Below are 13,456 nucleotides of genomic sequence, written 5' to 3' on the forward strand. Positions count from 1 at the left end.
CAAGTCACCAACCGATCTATATCCAGTTGTATGCTTTGACTGTCCTCATCACTATCTGCAATTCCACCAACCTTTGTGTCATTGGCAAACTTACTAATCAGACCTGTTACATTCTCCTCCAAGTCATTTATATACATTAAAAACAGCAAAGGTCCCAACACTGATCCCTGAGGAATGCCACTAGTCATAGCCCTCCATTCAGAAATGCACCCTTCCACTGCTACCCTCTGTCTTCTATGACTGAGCCAGTTTTTTTTTATCCATCTTGCAAGCTCACCTGTGATTCAGTGTGGCTTTACCTTCTGTATCAGCCTGCCATGAGGGACGTTGTCAAAGGCCTCACTGAAGTCCATGTAGACAACATCCACTGCCCTACCCTCATCGATCATCTTCGTCACTACCTCAAAAAACTCAACCAAGTTAGTGAGACACAACCTTCCCTTCACAAAACCATGTTGCCTCTCGCTAATATGCCCACGGATTTCCAGGTGGGAGTAAATCCTGTCTCAAAGAATCCTCTCCAATAATTTCCCTACCATGTAAGGCTCACCGGCCTGAAATTAGCTGGATTATCCTTGCTACCTTTCTTAAACCAAGGAACAACATTGGTGATTCTCCAATCCTCTGGGACCTCTCCTGTAGCTAGTGAGAATACAAAGGTTTCCCTCAAGGCCCCAGCAATTTCCTCCCTTGCCTCTCTCAGTATTCTGGGGTATATCCCATCAGGCCCTGGGGACTTGTCTACCTTAATGTTTTTCAAGACGCCCAATACCTCCTCCCTTTTGATCTCAACATGACGCAAACTATCTATACACCCTTCCCCAGACTCATCATCCACCAAGTCCTTCTCTATGGTGAATACTGATGCAGATTACTCATTTAATACCTCATCCATTTCCTTTGGCTTCACACATAAATTCCCTTCCCTGTCCTTGGGTGGGCAAACCCGCTGTCTGGCTAACCTCTTATTCTTTATATATGTATAAAAAGCCTTGGAATTTTCCTGTCGGCCAATGACTTTTCATGACTCCTTTTAGCCCTCCTGACTCCTTGCTTAAGTTTCTTTTGACTTCCCCTGCATTTCACCTTTGCTTCGTGTGTTTCCAGCCTCCTAGCCTTGATAAACGCTTCTGTTTTCTTTTTGATTAGGCTCACAATATCTCTCGTTATCCAAGGTTCCCTAAACTTGCCATACTTATCTTTCATCCTTAAAGGAACATGCCGATCCTGAGTTCCCAGCACCTTATACTTGAAAGCCTCCCACAAAGCATATGTTGATTTGCCTTCAAACATCTGCCTCTAATCTACATTCTTCAGTTCCTGCCTCATATTGTTGTACTTAGCCTTCTCCCAATTTAGCACCTTCACCTGACAACTATACCAATCTTTATCCATCAATAACTTAAAGCTTACTGAATTGTGATCACTGTTCCTGAGCTGCTCCCCTACTGAGACGTTGACCACCTGGCCAGGCTCATTCCCCAACACGAGGTTCAGTACGGCCCCTTTGCTAGTTGGACTATCTACATACTGTTTCAAGAAGCCCTCCTGATGCTCCTTACAACTCTGCCCCATCCGAGCCCCAAGCACTAAGTGAGTCCCAGTCAATATATGGGAAGTTAAAATCACCCGCGACAACAACCCTGTTACTTTTACATCCTGCCAAAATCTGCCTACATATCTGTTCTTCTATCTCCCGCTGGATGTTGGGAGGCCTATAGTAAACCCCAAACATTGTGATTTCAGCCTTCCTGTTCCTGAGCTCTACCCATATGGCCTCGCTGTATGAGCCATCCAAGGTGTCCTCCCGCAGTACAGCTGTGATGTCTCCTTAACAAGTGGTGCAATTCCCCCACTCCTTTTATATCCCCCTCAATCCTGCCTGAAACATCTGTATCCTGGAAAGTTAAGCTGCCAAACCTGTCCCTCCCTTAACCAAGTCTCTGTAATAGCAACAACATCATAATTCCAAGTACTAATCCAAGCTCTAAGTTCATCTGCCTTACCTGTTACACTTCTTGCATTGAAACAGATGCACTTCAGTCAAAAAGTGAAATGATCCATAAATATGAAGGAAGACATTTATAATAATAGCTAGCTTAATATAAAAATAGAAACTGTTGGTGCATGCTCCTTCCTTGCCCATTGAGTTTCTTGTTACACTGATCATCGACTTCAGAAAGAATGGAGGAGAACACAACCCCAACTATATCAACGGAACTGAGGCTGAGACAGTGAAGAGTATCAAGTTCCTCAGAGTGACGATAACCGATGACTGTTCTGGACTCCCCATGTAAATGTGACAGTCAAGAAGGCACAGGAAATTTGCCATGTCCATAAGGTCCTTCACCAACTTCTACGGATGCACCATTGAAAGCAGACTGTCCGGGTGCATAATGGCCTGGTATGGCAATTGGTCTGCCCAGGGCCGTAGGAAATTACAGAATGCGGTGTGCACAGCCCATATCATCATGGACATCAACCTTCCATCCATGAAAGACAAACAGGAGGCTAGAAGAATACAGCAGGCCAGGTAGCATCTGGAGGAAAGGAGCAGTCAACGTTTCAGGTATTACCCTTCTTGAGTCCGCTTCGGGTATTACCCTTCTTCAGGGCTGGCCTGCTATGTTCTTACAGCCTCCTGTTTGACTACCTTGGATTCCATCATCAGCAGTATTTTTGTCTCCATCCATGGGCTCTATTTACACAGCTCGCTGCCACAGAAAGGTAGCCAACATCAAAGATCCATCGCACCCTGGTATTGGCCTCCTACAACCTCTTCTGTCAGGCAGAAGATACAGAAGTCTGAACACACGCACAAGCGGGTTCAGGAACAGCTTCGTCCGGCCGTTATCAGACTGTTGAATGGACTCGAGCCTCAAATAATGTAACCTGCAATGTAACCTGTATGTCTCTAAGTCTTTTTGATCTATACATCCTTTGCTTGCCTTGATCATAGAATCCTACAGTGTGGAAACAGGCCATTCGGCCCAACAAGTCCACATCACCCCTCCAAAGAGCATCCCACCCAGACCCATTCCCCTACCCCTGCATTTCCATGTGTAACCCACCTAACCTAAACATCCCTGGATACTACGGGCAATTTAGCATGGCTAATCCACCTAACCTGCACATCTTTGGATTGTGAGAGGAAACCGGAGCACCCGGAGGAAACCCATACAGACACAGGGAGAATGTGCAAGCTCCACATAGGCAGTTGCCCAAGGCTGGAATCGAACCCGGGTCCCTGGCCCTGTGAGGCAGCAGTGCTAACTACTAAGCCACCACGCCGCCCTAAATCTGTCTGTACTGCTCGTAAACAAAGCTTTTCACTGTATTTCGGTACATGTAACAATAAAATCAATCAAAATCATTGTAAACTTTTCACTGTACTTCTGTACTTGAGTACACATGACAATAAAGGGTCATCTTTTTCTACACCAACACCACCCCCACTCTCTCACAGATGTACAGACAGACATTTAAGGGATTAATTAAAAGAAAAATAAACAATTGTCGTCATTTGCCAGTTCAACATTTTTACCATGGGTGAAATCCTTGAACTACGCATTATATTCCAGGCACATTGGATTGTGTCTTACTTGAATTCTGAAGTAACCAGTTCATGCAAACAACATCCACCGACCACTGGAGATCTTTAGTTATGCCTTACAGATTGGAGTTCATTCCTCAAAAAACCTTCAATAATTCATTAACTCTCTAATAAGACTACAGAGAGGAAAAGTCACAATGACTCCCAGTCCAGCAGTTTTTCCTCAAGCAACCTTTGCCCGAAACCCAGATCAAACCAGTTCAAACTATGGTTTTCCTTTTTTTTTCAAAATTCTCTGTGACTGGCTGGACAGTGCCAATCTGCCCTTATTTGACCTATTCAACATCTAGTTGTGTTAGGGCAGAATGACTAAATAAGTCACTTGACACTCAGGTCCACTTCAGGCCTAGTGGTATTATTGCTGGACTGTTAACCCAGAGATCCAGATAATATTCTGTGGACCTGGGTTCGAATCCTGCCATGGCAGATGGTGGAATTTGAATTCAATAAATATCTGGAATTACGAGTCTAATGATGACCATGAATCCATTGCCGATTGTTGGAAAAACCCAGCTGGTTCATTAATGTCCTTTAGGGAAGGGAACTGTCATCCTTACCTGATCTGATATACATGTGACTCCAGACCCACAGCAATGTGATTGACTCTTAACTGCCCTCTGAGCAATTAGGGATGGGTAATAAATGCTGTCTGGCCAGTGATGCCCACATCCCATGAATGAATTAAAAAAAGCAAAGAGTTTATTGTTTTACACAGGTGAGAAGAAAGCCCCTGGGCAGTCCAGGAACTTCTCCAAGGAACAAGAGGGAAAAACACACTTTTATACATTTGCTTTTAGCCCACATTTGGCTTTACAAACCAATTGTATTATTAATTGATTACATACACATCCAATCAGGTTAATCATGAGATTGCCTAATTAATCCATGGACAGCATTAGGTCATCCTTGATCGCATGATATTTACCAGACTCACTTATCACTGGGCCTTCAAAATATATCTTACTCACTCACATTCCAGGCTTTAATCCTACACCGGTTATACAGCACTCCTTTGATAGGGTGGCACGGTAGCACAGCACTTAGCACTGCTGCCTTACCGTGCCAACGACCCACATTCGATTCTACCCGTAGGTGACTGTCTGTGTGGAGTTTGTACATTCTCCTTGTGGCTGCATGGGTTTTCTCTGGCTGCTCAGGTTTCTTCCCACAGTCTAAAGATGTGATAGTTAGGTCGATTGGCCATGCGTAAATTGACTGTAGTATCAGGGATGTGTAGGTTATAGGGTGGGGTGCGTGGGTGGATCTAGGTAGGATGTTCTTTGGAGGGTTGGTGTAGACTTGATGGGCTGAATGGCCTGCTTCTAAACTGTTGTGAAGGAATCTCTTAATTCCTCTATACTTAAAACTCCATTCTGATAGACAGCTGGGATCAAGTGAATCCCTTGAGGAGAAGAGGGTGTAGGAGTACACCTTAGAGGGAAATCAGGGGGGCAAATAGAGAACATAAGATAGCTTTGGCAGATAAGGTTGACAATCCAAAGAGATTCTACAAGTATATTTAACGCAAAAGAAGAAGGTTAACTGAGAGTACAATGGGATCTTGATCAACTGGGACAGTGGACCAATGGCAGATGGAGTTTAATGCAGTTAAAATGTGAGTTATTGCATTTTGGTATGGTAAACCAGGGCCGGACTTACACAGTTAATAAGGCCCTGGGGAGTGCTGTCAAACAGAGAGACCCAAGGGTGCAGGTACATAATTCATTGAAAGTGGCATCAGAGGTGGACAGAGTCATGTAGAAAATGTTTAGGACGCTTGCCTTCATCAGTCAAAGCACTGAGTATAGGAGTCGAGAAGGCATGTTACGGCTGTGTGAAAAAGTTACCTCTTTAGGTCCCTTTTAAATCTTTCTTCTCTCACCTTTAAAAAGGGCCTAAAGGGGCAACTTTTTCATACAGAGGGTGGTGCAAGTATGGAATGAGTTGCCAGAGGAGGTGGTGGAGGCTGGTACAATTACAGCATTTAAAAGGTATCTGGGTGGGTACATAAATAGGAAGGGTTTAGAAGGATATGGGCCAAATGCTAGCAAATAAGACTAGGTTAATTTAGGATATATGTTCAGCATTGATGAGTTTGACCAAAGGGTTTGTTTCTGTGCTGTATATCTCTATAACTCTATGGCCTTACCAATGTCTTGTACAGCCGTAACATACCTTCTCGACTCTTGTACTCAGTGTTTTGACTGATGAAGGCCTAGATGCTGGTGTAGAGATTAGGGAGGATTTGCAACTGTATATAACCACAGAAAATAAAAACTGAAAGAACTGCGGATGCTGTAAATCAGGAACAAAAACAGAAGTTGCTGGAAAAGCTCAGCAGGTCTGGCAGCATCTGTGAAGGAAAAAAACAGAGTTAACGTTTCGGGTCCGGTGACCCTTCCTCAGAACAGAGAAAGGGTCTGAAGGTTCTGAGGAAGGTCACCGGACCCGAAACGTTAACTCTGGCTTTTCCTTCACAGATGCTGCCAGACCTGCTGAGCTTTTCCAGCAACTTCTGTTTTTGTTCCTGTATATATAACTATAGATCCTGATCTCACATCCAGAGAGTTCAGAAACAGGAGACAGAAACACCAACACTGTGTTTGTAAACCAACGATGAACTTCAACAAACATCATGACTGACCACGCCAAGAAGAAACTAAGTCCAACAGAATTTTTCGTACCAACTAACCTGATTGACACTACAAATTCTCAGGCACGACTGAGGTGAAGACTAAACTAAACAAACTATCATAAGTAAAGAAAACCCAAGTACTCACTGATACACACCGAACTGTATCAGCGGACTCAACCCAGACTGAGTAGTTGCACAGCAAGAAGTCCCCTACCAGATTCCGGGTACAGCGAACCAGAACAACCCCATTCACCAACCATAAAACCATGCTTGGAGTGGTGAGATAAACCCAAGACCCCAGAGTTCTAAGTTAGTCAGTAGTGGGAGGAGGGTGGTATCAATATATGGTAAGTCTGTATAATAGTGTAATAACATTGTGTTACCTTTCTTGGACTGTTCTGTTACTTTTTCTCTATATCAATAAACACAGAGATTCTTTTGCGCTCAAACAACTGTCTGCTGCCTTTTCAGTGTCTAAAATGAAGACCTGGGAGCATTTTGAACCACTTGCAAGTCAGAGGTAAAGGTGACTGAAAACCAAAACCCCTAGACCTGGCAACATGTTTGTAAATCTTTTCTGAACTCTTTCAAGTTTCACAACATCTTTCCTATAGCAGAAAGACCAGAATTGAATGCAGTATTCCAAAAGTGGTTCAACCAATGTCCTGTACAGCCACAACATGACCTCCCAACTCATATACTCAATCCACTGATAGAGGAAAGTGTACCAAAAACCTTCTTCACTACCCTATTAACTGCGACTCTACTTTCAAGGAGCTATGAATCTGCACCCCAAGTTTGGAAACACCTCCCAGTACCTTACCATTAATCTTTAAATCCTGCCCTGATCCACCTTACCAAAATATGGCACCTCGCATTTAGTTAAATTAAACTCCATCTGCCAGTTGTCAGCTCATCAGATCAAGGTCCCATTTCACGTTGAGTTGTTTTGTCAAATAAGTAAAGGGCAACAAGGCCCCCAGGGCATAGGGGACGCAGAGGATACAGCCACCCCTGCATAAAAACAACTGCGCCCCACCTCGAATGCTTTTTTTAGAAGGTCCTGTGGTCACCATCATCCCCCCTCCCCAACCCCCAAAACCAGGACCAACACTGCCCTCACACAAACAGGTAAAGGAAACAGAGTCCTGTTAGATCTCACCTGCCAGTCCAGTTGCCTCAGGCAGCCATGTCCCAACCTGCCACCTAACCCACAAGTTCAAAACAATAGTTCCCTAATGCCCAAAGGCAATAGTCACTGGCAGCAAATAGGCCATAGTCACAAAGTAGTAATAAGGAGAGGGCCTAGGCTTCAAACAGTTCCAGGTCCCAAAATACAGTCACTCACTCGACGTGTTCAGACCCCAAGCTGTTAATGGCCAGGCCTGAATACCCCAACTGAAGAAATCCAGGCTACAGGAGCAAGTCTCCTAGGCCCCAGCCAAATTAAAGTATAGGCCACCAGGCTTCTCAGGGCAACTGCAACAACAGCAAGCCCCAGGCTCGAGTCCCGTTAGGCAGGTAGGCAGGCAGACAGGCTGCCATACCCAAGGCTCCAGACCCCAGGCTCCTATTAGCAGCTGCTTCTCCTGGTGCAGCAGGTGTTATTACAGCAGTCTTCAGCTCACCAAGAAGAAATGCATGCCATCAAGCTTCCAAATACAAAAGCAACAGAGAATCCAGGTTTGATTCCCTCCAGGCAGGCAGACTGCAGCACCAGAAGCTCCAGGCTCTATGTCTCAATCAGTTCCAGCCATTCTCAGTTGCAATAGGTGTTGGTATTTCAGTCTCCAAGTTCCAATTACAGCAGCAGAATGCATACTTCTGATACACTGCCCTTTACAGGGAAAGCAACCCTCCACCGTCACCCTCTGACTCCTACTTTCGAGCCAATTTTGTATCCAAATAGTTAGCTGTTCCTGTATTCCATGTGATCTAACCTTGCTAACCAGTCTACCCTTTTGAATACTGCAATTCTGTTCGCCCTGCTGTAGGAGGAATGTTTGAAACTGGAAAGGGTGAAAAAAACATTTACAAGACTAAAAGGACAGGGTGGTGCATATGTAAAACAAACTGCCAGAGGAAGTGGTAGAGGCAGATACAGTTACAGCATTTAAAAGACATTTGAACAGGTACATGGATAGGAAGGGTTTTTAGGGATATAGGCCAAATACAGGCAAATGAGACTAGTTTATTTCAGGAAACCTGTTTGGCATGGATGAGTCAGGCTGAAGGGTCTGTTTATATGCTGTATGATTCAATGATATGACATGTGGCTACCATTACCCAGAGGTTTAACTGATCTGAGTCAGACCGTCCTCTTCTATCCCACGATAAATACCAAATTTTGTACCAGCCTACTATTGAGCATTCACCTTTGAACATTCTATAAGCATTTTTCAATGACACACCTTATCAAAGTGTTTATATAGAAGGAACTGCAATTAATTTTGTTTAACAGGTGTCTTCAGTCAAGCTAGTTACCTTGAATATATTTCTGTGAAGGCAGCTAATTACTCTAATTTATAGCTTAACTTCAAACATTAAACTGTAGAAGCTGCTATTTTTAGTTTAAAATCTTCCTCAGCTATTTTATGTCAACTGACAACCATTTTCAGCAAGTTTATACTGCTTCAGCCATTGGCAGTTGCCACCAAACATCCTGTACTTCGAAAAAATATCAGAAAATCTTGGCCCTTAGTTCATTTTCCTACTCTTTCACCATAGCTTGGAGTCCATTCTTTATCATCCTTTGGTTATATTGGTCATAGTTGACTGGAATGTGCTCCTTTTGTTGAACTTGTGCATGTTTAAGCTTTTAAATTGTCCTGTTCACAAAGTACTGGAGTTGGAGTTGGTGACATTTCAATGAATCTGCTGCCCTTGTTTTCTTGATGATTGTGGTCATGGGCTTTGAAGGTCTAAGGCGCCTTGGTGAATTTCTGTAGCACATTTTGTAGATGGTTCATACTTCTACTACAGTGCATTGATGCTGGAGGGAGTGAATGTTTGAGGATGTCAAGTTTCTTGAATGCTGTTGGAGCTGCACTCATCCAGACAAGTAGGGAGTATTCCATCACATTCCTGACTTAGTCTTGATACTGGGCAGGCTTTGGGAGGTCAGGAGATGATTTACTTGCTGCAGGATTCCTCACCTCTGCTCTTGAAACCACAGTATTTATATGGCTAGTCCAGTTTGGTTTCTGGTTAATGCCAATCCTCAGATTGTTCATAGTATTAACGTGTCCACTTTAACTCAAGAGCCTTTGATTTTGAAAATTTCCATGCTCTTGAGCCCTACACCCTCTCCCTGTAGAGGCTAGAGTGATTGTGACCTCTGAGAACACCACCTTCATGTAGTATGTTTGCCACAAAAGCTGCTGACAGATGTTGCACATGATGTTGACATAGAAACATAGATACAACATGGTGCCATAGTGACATGTCCAACCTCGTGACTGTTCACTTCTCCCCATCATGATAAGCTGTCTGCCTGTCTCTCTCCACACAAAGAAACAACACAAGAACAGAGACTGACAGCCCATAACTGATCACTAATTACCTTATGTACCAAAGAGCCACACAGAGGCTAGAGGTCTAGCAATTAGTGTTGAAATCAGTGAGTTGGTGGAACAAAGCAATGTGAAGTAGACAGGGGCTGACACCCTCAAGTAAATGCAAAGTGAGTAAGCGCTAAGAAAGCAAGCCAAGTGCCAAAAGATGCTGGTGTGTTCCTGTGCAAAATGCAACCTGGCAGAGGCATGCAAGCCATTGATGTCCCTGAGCTCCAAAGTACAGTTGTGAAAGCCGGAAGTGGTGTATAAATGTGTTTAAGAGGATACATGATGAAGTTGCAAAGCTGGTGTTTTGCTGATGTCAATCTGTGTGAAGAAGGGGTTGAGGACGGTGATGTATTTGGAAGGCATAGTTGAATGATGGCCAGTACAAGCAATGGGTAAGCCTTTGTTAAATAATGGCACAACGTTAGCCACTTTCCAATTTTGGGCACTTCACCCGTGGCTGTCGATGATACAAATACTCTGTTAGGGGGCGTGCAATTTCCTCCTTAGCCTTTGACAAAGTCCTGGAATACACTTCATCAGGTCCTAGGGATTTATCTACGTTAAAGCATTTTAAGACTTCCAGCACCTCTCTTCTGTGATGTGGACACTCTTCAAGACATCACTATTTCCCCAACTTCCCTAGCATCCATACTTTTCTCAATGGTAAATACTGATGAGAAATATTCATTTGGGATCTCACCCATCTCTTGTGGCTCTGCACATAGATAGCTTTGTTGATCATTAAGACGACCAATTCTCTCCCTAGTTACTCTTTTGCCTTTCATGTACTTGGAAAACTCTTTGGATTTTCCTTTACCTTATTTGCCAAAGCCATCTCGTATCCACTTTCAACACTCTTGATTTTTCTCAAGTGTACTCCAACACACCCTTTTTACTCCTCAAGGAATTCACTTGATCCCAGTTGCCTATACATGTCATTTATCTCCTTTTCAAGACCAGAGCCTTAATAACTCAAGTCATCCAGGGTTCCCTACTCCTGCCAGACTTACCCTTCACTCTAACAGGAACATGCTGACCCTGAACCCTCATTAACTCACCTTTGAAAACCTCCCACTTACCAGACATCTCTTTGTCTGCAAACAACCCCCTCCAATCAACTTTTGAAAGTTCCTATCTAAGACCATCAAAATTTGCCTTGACCCAGTTTAGAACTTTAACTTGTGGACCAGACCCATCCTTTTCCACAGCTATTTTAAAACTAATGGCATTATAGTCACTGGTCCCAAAGTGCTCCCCGACTAACACTTTCATCACTTGCCTTGGTTTATTTCCCAAGAGGAGGTCAAGTTTTGCCCCTTCTCTAGTAGGGCCATCGACATACTGCAGGAGAAATTCTTCCTGAAGACTTAAATTTCTCTCCACCAAAGCCCTTAATACTGTGGCAGTCCCAGTCAATGTTGGGAAAGTTAAAATCCCCTACTATTACAACTCTTACTCTTGAAGCTCTCTGTGATCTCTTTACCTTTTTGCTCTTCAATTCCGTGTTGACTATCTGGGGGGCTATAGTACAATGCTATCAAAATAATCTCTCCCTTTTTATTTCTCAGTTCTACTCATATAGACTCAGTCAATGAACCCTCAAAAATGTCTTCTTAGTACTGCTGTGATGTTCTCCCTAATCCAAAACGCAACTCTCCCTTCTCTCATCTCCATTTCTATCCTTCCTATAGCATCTGTATCCCAAAACATTGAGCTGCTAGTCCTGTCCCTCATTCAGCCATGTTTCTGTAATTGCTATAAATATCCTAGTCCCATGCACCCATCCATGCCCTGAGTTCATTTGCCTTACCTATCAGGCATCTTGCATTGAAATAAATGCAGTTTAACCCAGACTTCCCTTGCTTCATGCCCTGCTCTTGCCTGCCCTATCAAGTGCTGGGATTACCAACACTGCCTTCACTATTTAACTTGCTCTCGTTAACCTGTGTACTACCTTCAACCTTCACTTTTGTCTCCCTACTACTTTGGATACCACCCCTCTACCAGACTAGTTTAAACCCTCTCAAGTGGCTGTCGCCAATCTCCCCACCAGGATATTGGTACTCCTCCAGCTCAGGTGCAACTCACCCCTCTTGTAAAAGGTCACCTTTGCCTCAGGAGAGATCCCAATGATCCAAGAAAATGAATCCCTGTCCCCTGCACCAGCTCCCAAGCTGTGCATTCATCTGCCAAATACTCCTCTTCCTACTCTTGCTAACACATGGCACTGGAAGTAGTGTAGAAATTGCTATCCTTGAAGTCCTGTATTTTAACCTTCTGCCTAACTCATAATAATCACACTTCAGGACCTCATCCCTTTTCCTACCAATATGTACCAATATAAGAACAAAGAACAAAGAACAAAGAAAATTACAGCACAGGAACAGGCCCTTCCGCCCTCCAAGCCTGCACCAATCCAAATCCTCTATCTAAACCTGTCGCCTATTTTCCAAGGATCTGTATCCCTCAGCTCCCTGCCCATTCATGTATCTGTCTAGATACATCTTAAATGACGCTATCATGCCTGCCTCTACCACCTCCACTGGCAATGCGTTCCAGGCACCCACCACCCTCTGCATAAAGAACTTTCCACGCATATCTCCCTTAAACTTTACCCCTCTCGCCTTGAAATCATGACCCCTAGTAACTGAGTCCCCGACTCTGGGAAAAAGCTTCTTGCTATCCACCCTGTCTATACCTCTCATGATTTTGTAGACTTCAATCAGGTCCCCCTTCAACCTCCGTCTTTCTAATATAAATAATCCTAATCTACTCAACCTCTCTTCATAGCTAGCACCCTCCATACCAGGCAACATCCTGGTGAACCTCCTCTGCACCCTCTCCAAAGCATCCACATCCTTTTGGTAATGTGGCGACTAGAACTGTACGCAGTATTCTAAATGTGGTCGAACCAAGACAAAGACCTCAGGCTGCTTACCCACCGCATTAAAAATTTCATTCAACAACTCACAGACATCCGTGATCCTGACACCAGGGATGCAACACACCATTCTGGAGTCTCGCTTGCAGCCATAGAAATACCTGTCTGTGCCCTTGACTAATAAGTCCTCTACCTACTAATGCCTGCTTGGACTTTGCCTAACCCTGGACTACAGCAGAGCCAGTCTGGTGTCACAGGCCTGGCTGTGGCTGTTGTACTCCCATGAGAAGCTGTCCACCACCCCCAATTGTATCCAAAACAGTATACTTGTTACACAGATGAATAGCCACAGGAGACTCTTGCACTGCCTGCCAGCCTCTCCTGGCAGTCACTCATCTACCTGACTGAACCTGTAACTGTAACTAATGTCTATCACACTCTTTGCCCTCTGTATGCTCCTCAGTGGGTCTTCTCTACAAAACAATGCTGTCCGTGAGGTGCTGTAACCGGTCACACTTCCGGCAGGCACAGTCACCAGGGACACTAGGCTGCTCTCTGATTTCCCACATCTGGCAGAAGGAGCACAACACTGCCTTAACTGCCATCTCTGCTCCTTTACAGTAAGATAAATAACAGAATCTTACCTCATCTTGCATTGTTGCTGACCATCCGCCTCACCAAAGCCCAGTATTCATCAAAGCCCACATTTAAACCTCTCGCTGCACTTCAACTGCAAAGCAGCCCTTCTCAAAATGGCCACTCCG

General features: G+C 44.1%; 1 protein-coding gene across 1 annotated transcript in view; it reads right to left on the reverse strand.

Annotated features, from left to right (window-relative positions):
• fstl5 (follistatin-like 5) overlaps positions 1-13,456 on the reverse strand; it is a 495,975-nt gene that overhangs the window by 182,723 nt on the left and 299,796 nt on the right. The gene's annotated exons all lie outside the window — the stretch shown is intronic.

Source organism: Rhincodon typus, chromosome 1 (assembly GCF_021869965.1).
Source record: "Rhincodon typus isolate 14 chromosome 1, sRhiTyp1.1, whole genome shotgun sequence".
Taxonomy (NCBI): domain Eukaryota; kingdom Metazoa; phylum Chordata; class Chondrichthyes; order Orectolobiformes; family Rhincodontidae; genus Rhincodon; species Rhincodon typus.